Source organism: Heptranchias perlo, chromosome 22, assembly GCF_035084215.1.
Source record: "Heptranchias perlo isolate sHepPer1 chromosome 22, sHepPer1.hap1, whole genome shotgun sequence".
Lineage (NCBI taxonomy): Eukaryota > Metazoa > Chordata > Chondrichthyes > Hexanchiformes > Hexanchidae > Heptranchias > Heptranchias perlo.
In genome coordinates, this window is record NC_090346.1 from 5486364 (window position 1) to 5497496 (window position 11133).

At 43.3% G+C, this 11133-nt stretch overlaps 1 long non-coding RNA gene across 1 annotated transcript; it reads right to left on the reverse strand.

Moving 5' to 3' along the window:
- Positions 1-215: 215 nt before the first annotated feature.
- LOC137340846 (uncharacterized) lies at positions 216-6715 on the reverse strand. The gene is made up of 4 exons (XR_010966883.1): positions 6566-6715; positions 4240-4439; positions 1117-1205; positions 216-303 (listed from the first exon to the last, which is right to left on the reverse strand). It is a non-coding gene; the product is annotated as an uncharacterized lncRNA (long non-coding RNA).
- Positions 6716-11133: the final 4418 nt, after the last annotated feature.

An 11133-nucleotide genomic window follows, 5' to 3' on the forward strand; every position in this document is an offset into this window, starting at 1 on the left:
TTAATTACTAAAGTTCGAATTGCAAAATTTAAGCACTGAGGTATGAGCATTAAACTAATTAACACCCTCAGCATTATCATCTTACTGCAACTGGGCTTTGAGAGCAGATCAGATTTTCCTAGAGTCAGTCACACCTGTGCTCATATAAAAGAAAAAATAAAATGCATACCTGTGTTTCATTGTCAAAGAAAGACAGAAGATCACTCAGTGACACTTGGTTCATAAATAGTCCCAGGTAGTGAACAAACCAAGCACTGGAATTCAGGGCTGGGTCATTTGCATTATAGCATTTCGGTTTGGGGCCTGTTATGAAATGTAAATGAAATATTATACTAATGAATACAGGAAGGTTTGAATCCATCTTTAGAAAATTAAACTGCATTAACTCTTAATGTAATTATGCTTTGAAGTTTAAAACACACTTCACATTCTCCATAATTTTTTTCTGTCAAATGGGTTTCTCATCACCCCCCACCCCACCACCCCGCAAGTCTTACTGTTCTTTTTAAGGGAGTGATTCATGATAGGGTCTGGTTCTATGGATGCTAGCTGATTTCTGGTACCTCACATAGGAAAGTTACTACAGACCCAGCAACAAGGTGGCGAACAGCAAAGGGGATGACATGCAGCCCTGATCAAAGGGCTTTAATAGTGTTTCTCGATTTTACCACTGACCCTGGAGCAAGCCTTTGGCTCAGTGGTAGCATTCCCACTTCTGAGTCAGAAGGCACAGCGTCTGAACCATGCTCCAGACAGTCCCGGCAAGTGGAGATCAGAGCTCCGGCTTTGAATTCTGGATTGACATCCAGCAGGATTACTCACATCCGATGGGTGTGGGTGCCTCCCCGCCTCACCTTCCCGCCATATAGGACTAACCATCTATTGGCTGGTACAAAGATGGTTACGGCCATGGAAGGAGTGTTTACATTTGGTAACATTCAATAACTTTATGTGATGGGTGTACTCCAATTAGTGATGAATGTGTTGCTATTACAGTAACAACTGGCACTTATATAAGGCCTTAAATGTAGATAAATGTTCCAAGACACTTCACAAAGATTACACTACTTTCATTATACTAACAAAATACTTTAAAGTGAAAGACTGTCATACTACCTTGTTGTAAATAAGCTTTGATACCATTGTAGATTTCCTTTCGTTTGCCTGAGGTTATGACACTGTAGCGAAAATTCAGCGTTCTCACACTAAATTTGAAATTTAAGAACACATTAACATTTAATCTCATTAAGCATTGCTGCCAAGGTTCTTTAAAAGGCATGTGAATGAAATTAATGTGATTGTGTAGTATGATGAAATGGAAAGCTATTTAACACAAATTGCAGCGTGCATCTCTACCACCTCTACCTTTCTCTCACACACACACATACAAATATTATATATATATATATATATATATATATATATATAAAAAAGTATGAAAGGGTAGACTGATGGACAGAAGATCGAGGAAGAATGTGAACCTCACCGACCTACGCACCCAATTCCAGACATTCCTTGAATTTCAGAGCACAAAACTCTGTAATGGAGGCACAGATTTCTAAAATCTACCGTTAAGTATTCTTAGCAACAGGTGTTGTAAACCACCAACTACACCTGATGGGTTTCTAATGATTTTTCACAATTTTGATAGACATCTGGGTTCAATTGGACAGGCAATTTTAACCTCCACATGCCCTATCCTTGGGGCTGCTTTTCATGTTGATTATACCCCATGTCCACCAGTTCATGGGGCGTAACTAACTGTAAAAGGGGACAGAGACCCATAAAAGCAGACCTCCACCCTATTTGCACATGACACACAGTTCCACTGAGCCTGGGGGTGAAGACAGGCGGGAACTTCATAATGATATTAAATGACGTGTGGGTGATATTATAGTCCCGTATTTTTTTACGGCTTTTACCTTGGTATAGTGCCACTTCCTAACCATACCTCTGACAGTCATCTAGGGTTGCTAGGGGGATTAGCCGCAGGCAGAAGCTTACTTAAAGGACAAAGTAATAAAAACTAAATGAACAGTTTTTCTTTTTTTCTGCTGCTACTTTCATGAGCCTTTGTGGTAACTGCTGTTCCTCTTTTTTTTTCCGTACTGCCTTAAATTGGTTTTCCAATGGGAATTCTCATATCTGTGAACTTTGTGGAGGAAGAGGAGGACCAGCCGAGGAGCACAGGCAAGTCAGGCTGCACAAGAGGTGTTCTGTGTGCACTCTGGGTACAGTAGCATAGTGATTATGTTACTGGCCTAGTAACCCAGAAACCAGCACTAATAATCCTAACCCTAATCCTTTGCTCTCCCATTCATAGCTATGGACAGAAATGCAATATCCTGCTTTAGCAGAAAATTAGTGCCTCTGGAGACTTGAATCCTGAAGATAGGTTTAAAGACAAAAATTGAAAATTGAGCCCGGAAATTCCCTGGGAGTGCTCTCAGTCTCCCACGATAACGCCAGCAGAAACCCCATGGCACAGGTTTCACCAGGTCTGCGTCATTTCCCTGCAGTTCTACCTGTCTCCTTCTGCAGTTTCAGCAGGAAACTGGGAGAATCATAGAACCGTTAAAGCACAGAAGGAGGCCATTCGGTCCATTGAGCCTGTTCCAGCTCTTTGTAAGAGCAATCTAGTTAGTCCCATTCCCTCGCTCTTTCCCCGTAGCCCTGCACATTTTTTCCCTTCAAATATTTATCCAATTCCTTTTTGAAAGCCACTATTAAATCTGCATCCATCACCCTTTCAGGCAGTGCATTCCAGATCATAACTACTCGCTGCGTAAAAAAGTTTTTCCTCACGTTGCCTTTGGTTCTTTTGCCAATCACCTTAAATCTGTGTCCTCTGGTTCTCGACCCTTCCGCCAATAGGAACAGTTCTTCTTTATTTACTTTATCTAAACCAGTCATGATTTTGAACACTTCTATCAAATCTCCTCTCAACCTTCGCTGCTCTAAGGAGAATGACCCCAGTTTCTCCAGTCTATCCACGTAACTGAAGTACCTCCATGGAATTTCAGGGCCACGGATGCCAATTTTGGTGGACTAAAGTTATCCAATTCTAAATGCTGCTTTTAGTACATTGTCATTCTGGTGAGATTTGTAACAGTTCTTAACCATTTAGAACTGACTTGCACAAGTACATGAAAATTGCCACCCCACAATGTCTCCAAGATTCACCCCACCTCTGTGCCACCTTCACAGTTCTTCAAACTCTTATCTTATGTTTATCCTCAAAATTAATATGTTCACTGGCAAGTCTTAAGGCTGATAGAAAGTAGCACTTTTTAATTTTCAATCAATTTCCTTGCTATTTATGGACTCTTAAATTAAATCATGCTAAGACAAATATTTCAACTATTTCTTTCACTTTTAAACTAATAAAATGCATAACTGGTGGGCCAAGAAATATAATACTTGATAATACATGTAAGGAATCTTACAACACCAGGTTATAGTCCAACAGTTTTATTTGAAAATCACAAGCTTTTGGAGGCTTTCTCCTTCGTCAGGTGATTCCTCCGAAAGCTTGTGATTTTCAAATAAAACTGTTGGACTATAACCTGGTGTTGTAAGATTCCTTACATTTGTCCACCCCAGTCCATCACCGGCATCTCCACATCATGATAATACATGGACAGAGGATTCTTGCAGACATCATATTAAAAAAATGCACCTCTATCGTTAATGTTGATTATTATTCATCATGTAACTGAAATTAATTACAGAAAATTAGCAATACTGGATTATTTAAACATGATAGTAACGGGTGAAATATCAGTTCTCAGATGTGACTGTCTCAAGGTGAAAATGGGCAAAAAAACATTGAAAACAGAATGAGACAATGTTTTTGTCAGATCAGGATTTATGAGTTTTCCCTAAATCCATAATTCACTGCATTGGGAGAATGATTTTATCACTGTATGTACTTGGGAATGGAAACGAACAAACTCCAACATGAACTAAATACGGTCAATGATAAATGTGATGTGGATCATAGAAAGGATGTTTATAGGTGACATGTATTTTCCAGCTCCCAGATACATCTGAAGCAGAGACTAATTAGATGAGTCCAGCATTGCTTAGGTTTACTGATCCCTACTAGGAACTACAGTGAATTATAAGCAAACGTTCAATTGTAACATTGGTGACGATACAATAGCCAAACTAATACTGGGGAATAATCTACACTGAACATTGCTGGAATTTATTAGAAATGGATGAGACTGTATTTACATTTTCCTGTAGGGAAGGCACTGGATCTTCAGGGTGTTGTTGGAAGCCAGGATATCGGTGGTGATAAAAGGCAGATATGACCGTAGTCTGACATTAAGCCATTCATCCACCTCAGTGTTATTGAGTTCAGACAAGATTGTGGCAAAGTGAGACCACAGAACCTCTAAGAGTGCAGCTCGGTTATCATCTGTCAGAGGACTCTGAAAAATAAAGTGGGAAATGGTTTTGTTTCAAAGATTCTTTTTGAACAGTGAAACATAGCTTATTGTGTAGATCTTAACCCATTTCAGAAGTTCAACATTTCCAAATTGTATTCTTAACAACAACAAAAAAAGAGCGTGTAATTATAATTAGACTTTGGGTTCTGAGTCAACTTTGGAAGCTAAGAAATTAATGGTCTGTGAATCTGATGGAAAAATCTAAATTTTCAGTTTATGGTGTGCAAGTCAAATGCCAGCAGATCACTTGTTAGTGTGAAAGCAAGTACAAGTATTTTCAGCTGTATTTGGGAGCGTGCTTATAGATTAGACCAAGTCCCGTCCCACCACAAGGCTTGGTGCTGATTCCTAACTAACAATATACTATTTTCAGCCTATTTTACAATTCAGTTTTGCAGTCAAAGCACCATGGAACCTGAATGATGCACCTGCATTCCATGTCTTACCAGCGTAGTTACAGCCGCATGGTCCCCGGCTATCAGATGGCAGGGATATTGCAGGATATCATATGGACAGAAGGAGGGTTAGAGCAGAGAAAGTTAAGGCGAGATTTGATAGAGATGTTCAAAAATAGGAGGGGTTTTGAAAGAGTAGATAGGGAGAAATTGTTTCCACTGGCAGGAGGATCGGTAACCAGAGGACACAGATTTAAGATGACTGGCAAAAAATCGAGGGGGGAGAAATGAGGAGAATTTTTTTCTTTACAAGTGAGTTATGATCTGGATTGCACTACCTGAATAGGTGGTGGAAGCAGATTCAATAATATCGTTCAAAAAGGGAACTGGATATATACTTGAAAAAGGAGAAATTTGCAGGCTATGGGGAAAGAGGAGAGTGAAACTAATTGGATAGCTCTTTCAAAGAGCAGGCATCGACACGACGGGCTGAATAAGCTCCTTCTGCGCTGTATGATTCTACGAAGGAAGGAACTTGCATTTATATAACTTTTTTCACAACCTCAGGATGTCCCAAAGCACTTTGCAGCCAATTAAGCACTTTTGAAGTGTGCCACTGTTATAATGTAGGAAATTTGCACACAGCAAGGTCCCACTAACAGCAATGAAATAAATGACCAGATAATCTGTTTTAGTGATGTTAGTTGAGGGGTATATATTGGCCAGGACACCGTGGAACACTCCCTGCAACAAAACTCCACAATCCTTGCATATCCCCTAAACCTTATCCATGTGCACTTGTTAATGTACAAGCAAAGCATCCATGCCTTCGTACATCGCCGAATCCCCTACCATCAACATCCTGGGGGTCACCATTGACCAGAAATTTAACTAGACCAGCCATATAAATATGTGGCTACACGAGCAGGACAGAGGCTGGGTATTCTGCGGCGAGTGACTCACCTCCTGACTCCCCAAAGCCTTTCCACCATCTACAAGGCACAAGTCAGGAGTGTGATGGAATACTCTCCACTTGCCTGGATGAGTGCAGCTCCAACAACACTCAAGAAGCTCAACACCATCCAGGACAAAGCAGCCCGCTTGATTGGCACCCCATCCACCACCCTAAACATTCACTCCCTTCACCACCGGCGCACAGTGGCTGCAGTGTGTACCATCCACAGGATGCACTGCAGCAACTCGCCAAGGCTTCTTCGACAGCACCTCCCAAACCTGCGACCTCTACCACCTAGAAGGACAAGAGCAGCAGGCACATGGGAACAACATCACCTGCACGTTCCCCTCCAAGTCACACACCATCCCGACTTGGAAATATATCGCCATTCCTTCATCGTCCTTCTTCAGGTCAAAATCCTGGAACTCCCTTCCTAACAGCACCGTGGGAGAACCTTCACCACACTGACTACAGCGGTTCAAGGCGGCGGCTCACCACCACCTTCTCAAGGGCAGCTAGGGATGGGCAATAAGTGCTGGCCTTGCCAGCGACGCCCACATCCCTTGAACGAATAAAAAAAAAATCCACACTCCTTGTCCTACTGATAAAGAGGCACTTAAACCTCAGATAAGAACTCGAGGACCACAGGCCACACACACGCTGCTCTGATATAACATTCATCATTTTGGGAGAACCACTGCAGTTTATCTGCGTTACATGCTGTGATGAGAAAAGTAAAAATAACATTTGGAACTCACATGTCGGCTTCTTTGGTTGAATTCATCTATAAATATGATCAGATTCTGGACAGATTGATAATGGGTTAACACTGTGATCAGAATCTTGTTGTCATCAATGAATCCAGGCCTGCTCAGCAGATCAGCCAAATCAATGGGATCAATGCTAGTCAGGACCTGTAAAAACACAATAAGGAAATTCTCATCATTATGTCAATAGTGTCAATCACTGAAGCCTGGCCATAGGCTGTTGAATGTTTGAATAAATTTTTAATGACAAAACATCAGACAGCTGTGTTTCTGTTCATACTCAGTGCTTCTTGGAAAAAGTGAGCCATTTGTGTCTGCACGCCTTACCCTGAAAGCTTATGGCTCTGGTTTGTTAATCATCATTTGACGGATAAAGCATTCCACAGTGGCACAGACCATGGCATGAAAATGCTGTGGATGGTAGACACATCAGGGACAATTTTCAACTCTGGTGGAAATCAGGCAGGTGGTAGGCAGGGTCGTTTGCTACACCTGCCCAATGGCACCATCAAGAGGCCCGAACCACTTTCATGGTCGAGCCTCATCTACATAATATTGGCCAGATCTCCATAAGCATGACAGGCGGCTGGCAATCGGGAGGGAGGGAGGAGATGATGGCTCTTCCCTGGAGCCAAGCCAGAAGGGCACACTTAGCAGGAAATGAATTGCAGAGGGAAGCACAGAAGGACTGGCAGCTGGCCAGCAAACTTTTGTGGGGCCACAAGTATCATGCATCTCCTGGCCCCACAAAAATAGTTTAGAAAAATTACCGTGCCTCCAGCGGTCCCTTTCAGAACCTGTGGTTAGAACGCTCCACGTCCAGTGCCAATGGGTGGAACATGCTCGGCACATACTCCGCCCATTGGTACCTGAAAATTGTGTTGAGTTCCTACAATCAGTGTCGGACCCCGGTTTAAAGAGTGAAATAAGACTCCAGCCTGTTTTGAAGGCAGTGCTGGCTGTCCAATTCAAGGCTCGCTCAAAATCGAGTTTGGTGGGCATCTGTGGCTAGGAGATTTTTTTTTGACAATTTTCATCTGCCTATTACCCCATTTATTCAACATGAACAGGGCGGCAGGCAGACAGAAATCACTTCCTTTGTGAGTACATCAGTTCCAAATGAACTTCGACCTGCCTCCCTGCGGCACTGATCTGTCAACAGTCTTCAACTGGGCCAAGGCAGGGACGCTGCCCATTAATGACCGCTATAGCATTTGAGAGGCTATCACATTAGTTTAGGGTTGTGCTGATGACTAGTTGTACCCTGGCACTTTGGACACTAGCAAGGATCGCAAAATCAGTTTCACCAACCATCAGGAATCACCACAATTTTGCTTTGTACATGGGATGAGTAAAGCATGCTGGTTAGTCTATTAAAGGGAGCCAAAGTAAATATCAATATGTAGCGTTTTACAGACCTTTTAAATGAAGAATTTCTATGGAGGAACACATGATTGCTTTTAGGTGTAGAAGTTCCTCTGTACACCATTTTAAGGAATTAGTTAAAGCTTTTGGTGAAGTTGCTTTATTCTTTATTTTAACTAAGGTGCACTACTACTTTGCTAAATAATAGATGATTCATAGCAAGTTAACCTTCCAGATAACCATAACCCATCTGGTAAGAAGACTGAGCAGGTTAGTGCAGAATGCACTTCAAGCAGTATTTTCCTGCGCATACACGAATGCCTGTGGAATTCACTTTGTTTTTACCTTAACAAGCTGATTGGAAGGAACCTGAAGAAATGTATCCGTCAGAGTTAGAAATTTGAAGAAATTTTGGAAACGGTTGTTCAGATAAAGAACAAAGCTGTTGTTCCCATAGCAACGAAGAGGGAATACTGGGAGGAAAAAAACAGAAAAATATTCAGTTATTTTCCAAACAACGGTTCTTCCCATGCAAAGGTGTTGTCTGCTATCAGCTAGTTAAAGCACATTTAAACATTCAAACATGCAAATTATTCAAGATAAACACACCATTGCCAACACTGGTGGTATCATTAACGATTTATTAATTTTATACCTTTGTTTTGCTGTGCATGACTGATGGAGGAGAGAGAGTGAGAGGGATAAAAGAGGTCAGTGTTCGCAATGGTATAGTAACACAGGCAGGTTTAATAATAATTGGTCAACAAGGCCTTGAAATGACACTGTTATGTTTGCATTTTAACATTTGATACGTTGGCATGATATTCCTTTGTCCCTTTAAAGAGGCTTCTGTCAGTGCTAAGAGTGGAAAAGAAATTTTACACCAACATTGAGCATTTGAACGCACATATTCACACAACGTAATTTCACGCAACATAATTTCAAGGTCTGAAATCACAAATTCAGTTGGCATAAGTTGATGCAGAAGTTGGACCAGCTGACAGCATCTAAAAAAAAGAACATTTTATTTGTTTAAATGTAATAAATATTCATGGCAACGACAGCATCAAACAGTGCTGACATGAATGTTGACTTATTTTCCAGAAAACAATTCTATACTAATCCATGTTTCATGTGTATACTCAATGTCATAAAACTTCAGAATTAGACACTGATGACGATTTAAATGGACTGGACCAGGGTAAATTCCACTGTAGCCAACAAATGATGCTGCTTTAATGTCTTAATGTCGAATACAATTGAGCCTCAAGTTGAATTCATGCGGAGGTGATTCATCTTAAATATTTGGTCAAAAAAGCACCAAACATAAATAAATTGATTTGAGCAAGCATTACAGCTATAGAATAGAAGAACACGGGTCAGGGGTATTTACTCATCACTTTTGTTTTAATGAGGGTATGTTCATCTCCATTTTCCTCTCCTTTCGACTTCCCCCTTGCAATCCAACCTGTTTCCTACCCCACACCACAGGGTCATGCACCTTCTTCCAGGCTACCAGAAGCTGCACCATTTGCCAGTTGCTAGGAAACATGAGAGAGACACCAAGTAGAGGTATATGCTTGATTTATCCTCCCACCCTTCTGAAAGATACCAGGCCTTCATGTGGCACTTCCCTGCGCAATGCAGCTGAAACTTATAACTCAGCAGAGTGAAGAGGCGGATGTGTGTCCGACCACTCCCTGGCACTGTGCGTTGGTACTCCAGTGTGCAGTGCCACCATTCCACCCACTCCAGGCACTTTGCAGTTTAAAAAGCAACTTGGGGCTCAAATGCTACTAGTTGGCACTCTCTACGAACGCAAAAGAAAAACGTGAATGAATAACATGAATCTTTGCATCCTTACCTTTATTGTAAGCTAATATATTTCTGTATATGGCTTCTTGAACACTAGTATTCAGTTGCTGTTTGATTGAGCTCAATATTGAGATACTATAGAAAATAAACAGATATGCATTAGACACACATCACTGTAATTAAAGGCGATGTCTCTGTTTAGACCAGGGGCGTCAAACATACGGTCCGCGGGTCCGATCAAGCCCGTGGAACAGTTTCATCGGCCTGCAGACTTCCCCTTAGAGGCGGAATGGCGATGGGGAAATTTTCCCGGTTGCCCGCAAAACCTTGACAGCTGATTTCAGGGCATTCTAACTTTCTAAAGTCGGCCTTTCCCGAGGCTATGAGGCGTTTTCTAGGCTCTTCGCCTCCCGCTCGTGCTCTTGTACTCCCGATAGCCCTCTCCCCCACTCGAGCTCTTGTACTCCCGATAGCCCTCTCCCCCACTCGAGCTCTTGTACTCCCGATAGCCCTCTCCCCCACTCGTGCTCTTTACTCCCGATAGCCCTCTCCCCCACTCGTGCTCTTGTACTCCCGATAGCCCTCTCCCCCCACTCGTGCTCTTTACTCCCGATAGCCCTCTCCCCCACTCGTGCTCTTGTACTCCCGATAGCCCTCTCCCCCACTCGAGCTCTTTACTCCCGATAGCCCTCTCCCCCACTCGAGCTCTTGTACACCCGATAGCCCTCTCCCCCACTCGTGCTCTTGTACACCGGATAGCCCTCTCCCCCCACTCGAGCTCTTTACTCCCGATAGCCCTCTCCCCCCACTCGAGCTCTTTACTCCCGATAGCCCTCTCCCCCCACTCGAGCTCTTTACTCCCGATAGCCCTCTCCCCCACTCGAGCTCTTTACTCACGATAGCCCTCTCCCCCACTCGTGCTCTTTACTCCCGATAGCCCTCTCCCCCCACTCGAGCTCTTTACTCCCGATAGCCCTCTCCCCCACTCGAGCTCTTTACTCACGATAGCCCTCTCCCCCCACTCGAGCTCTTTACTCCCGATAGCCCTCTCCCCCACTCGAGCTCTTGTACTCCCGATAGCCCTCTCCCCCACTCGTGCTCTTTACTCCCGATAGCCCTCTCCCCCACTCGAGCTCTTGTACACCCGATAGCCCTCTCCCCCACTCGTGCTCTTGTACACCCGATAGCCCTCTCCCCCACTCGTGCTCTTTACTCCCGATAGCCCTCTCCCCCCACTCGAGCTCTTTACTCCCGATAGCCCTCTCCCCCCACTCGAGCTCTTTACTCCCGATAGCCCTCTCCCCCCACTCGAGCTCTTTACTCCCGATAGCCCTCTCCCCCACTCGAGCTCTTTACTCACGATAGCCCTCTCCCCCACT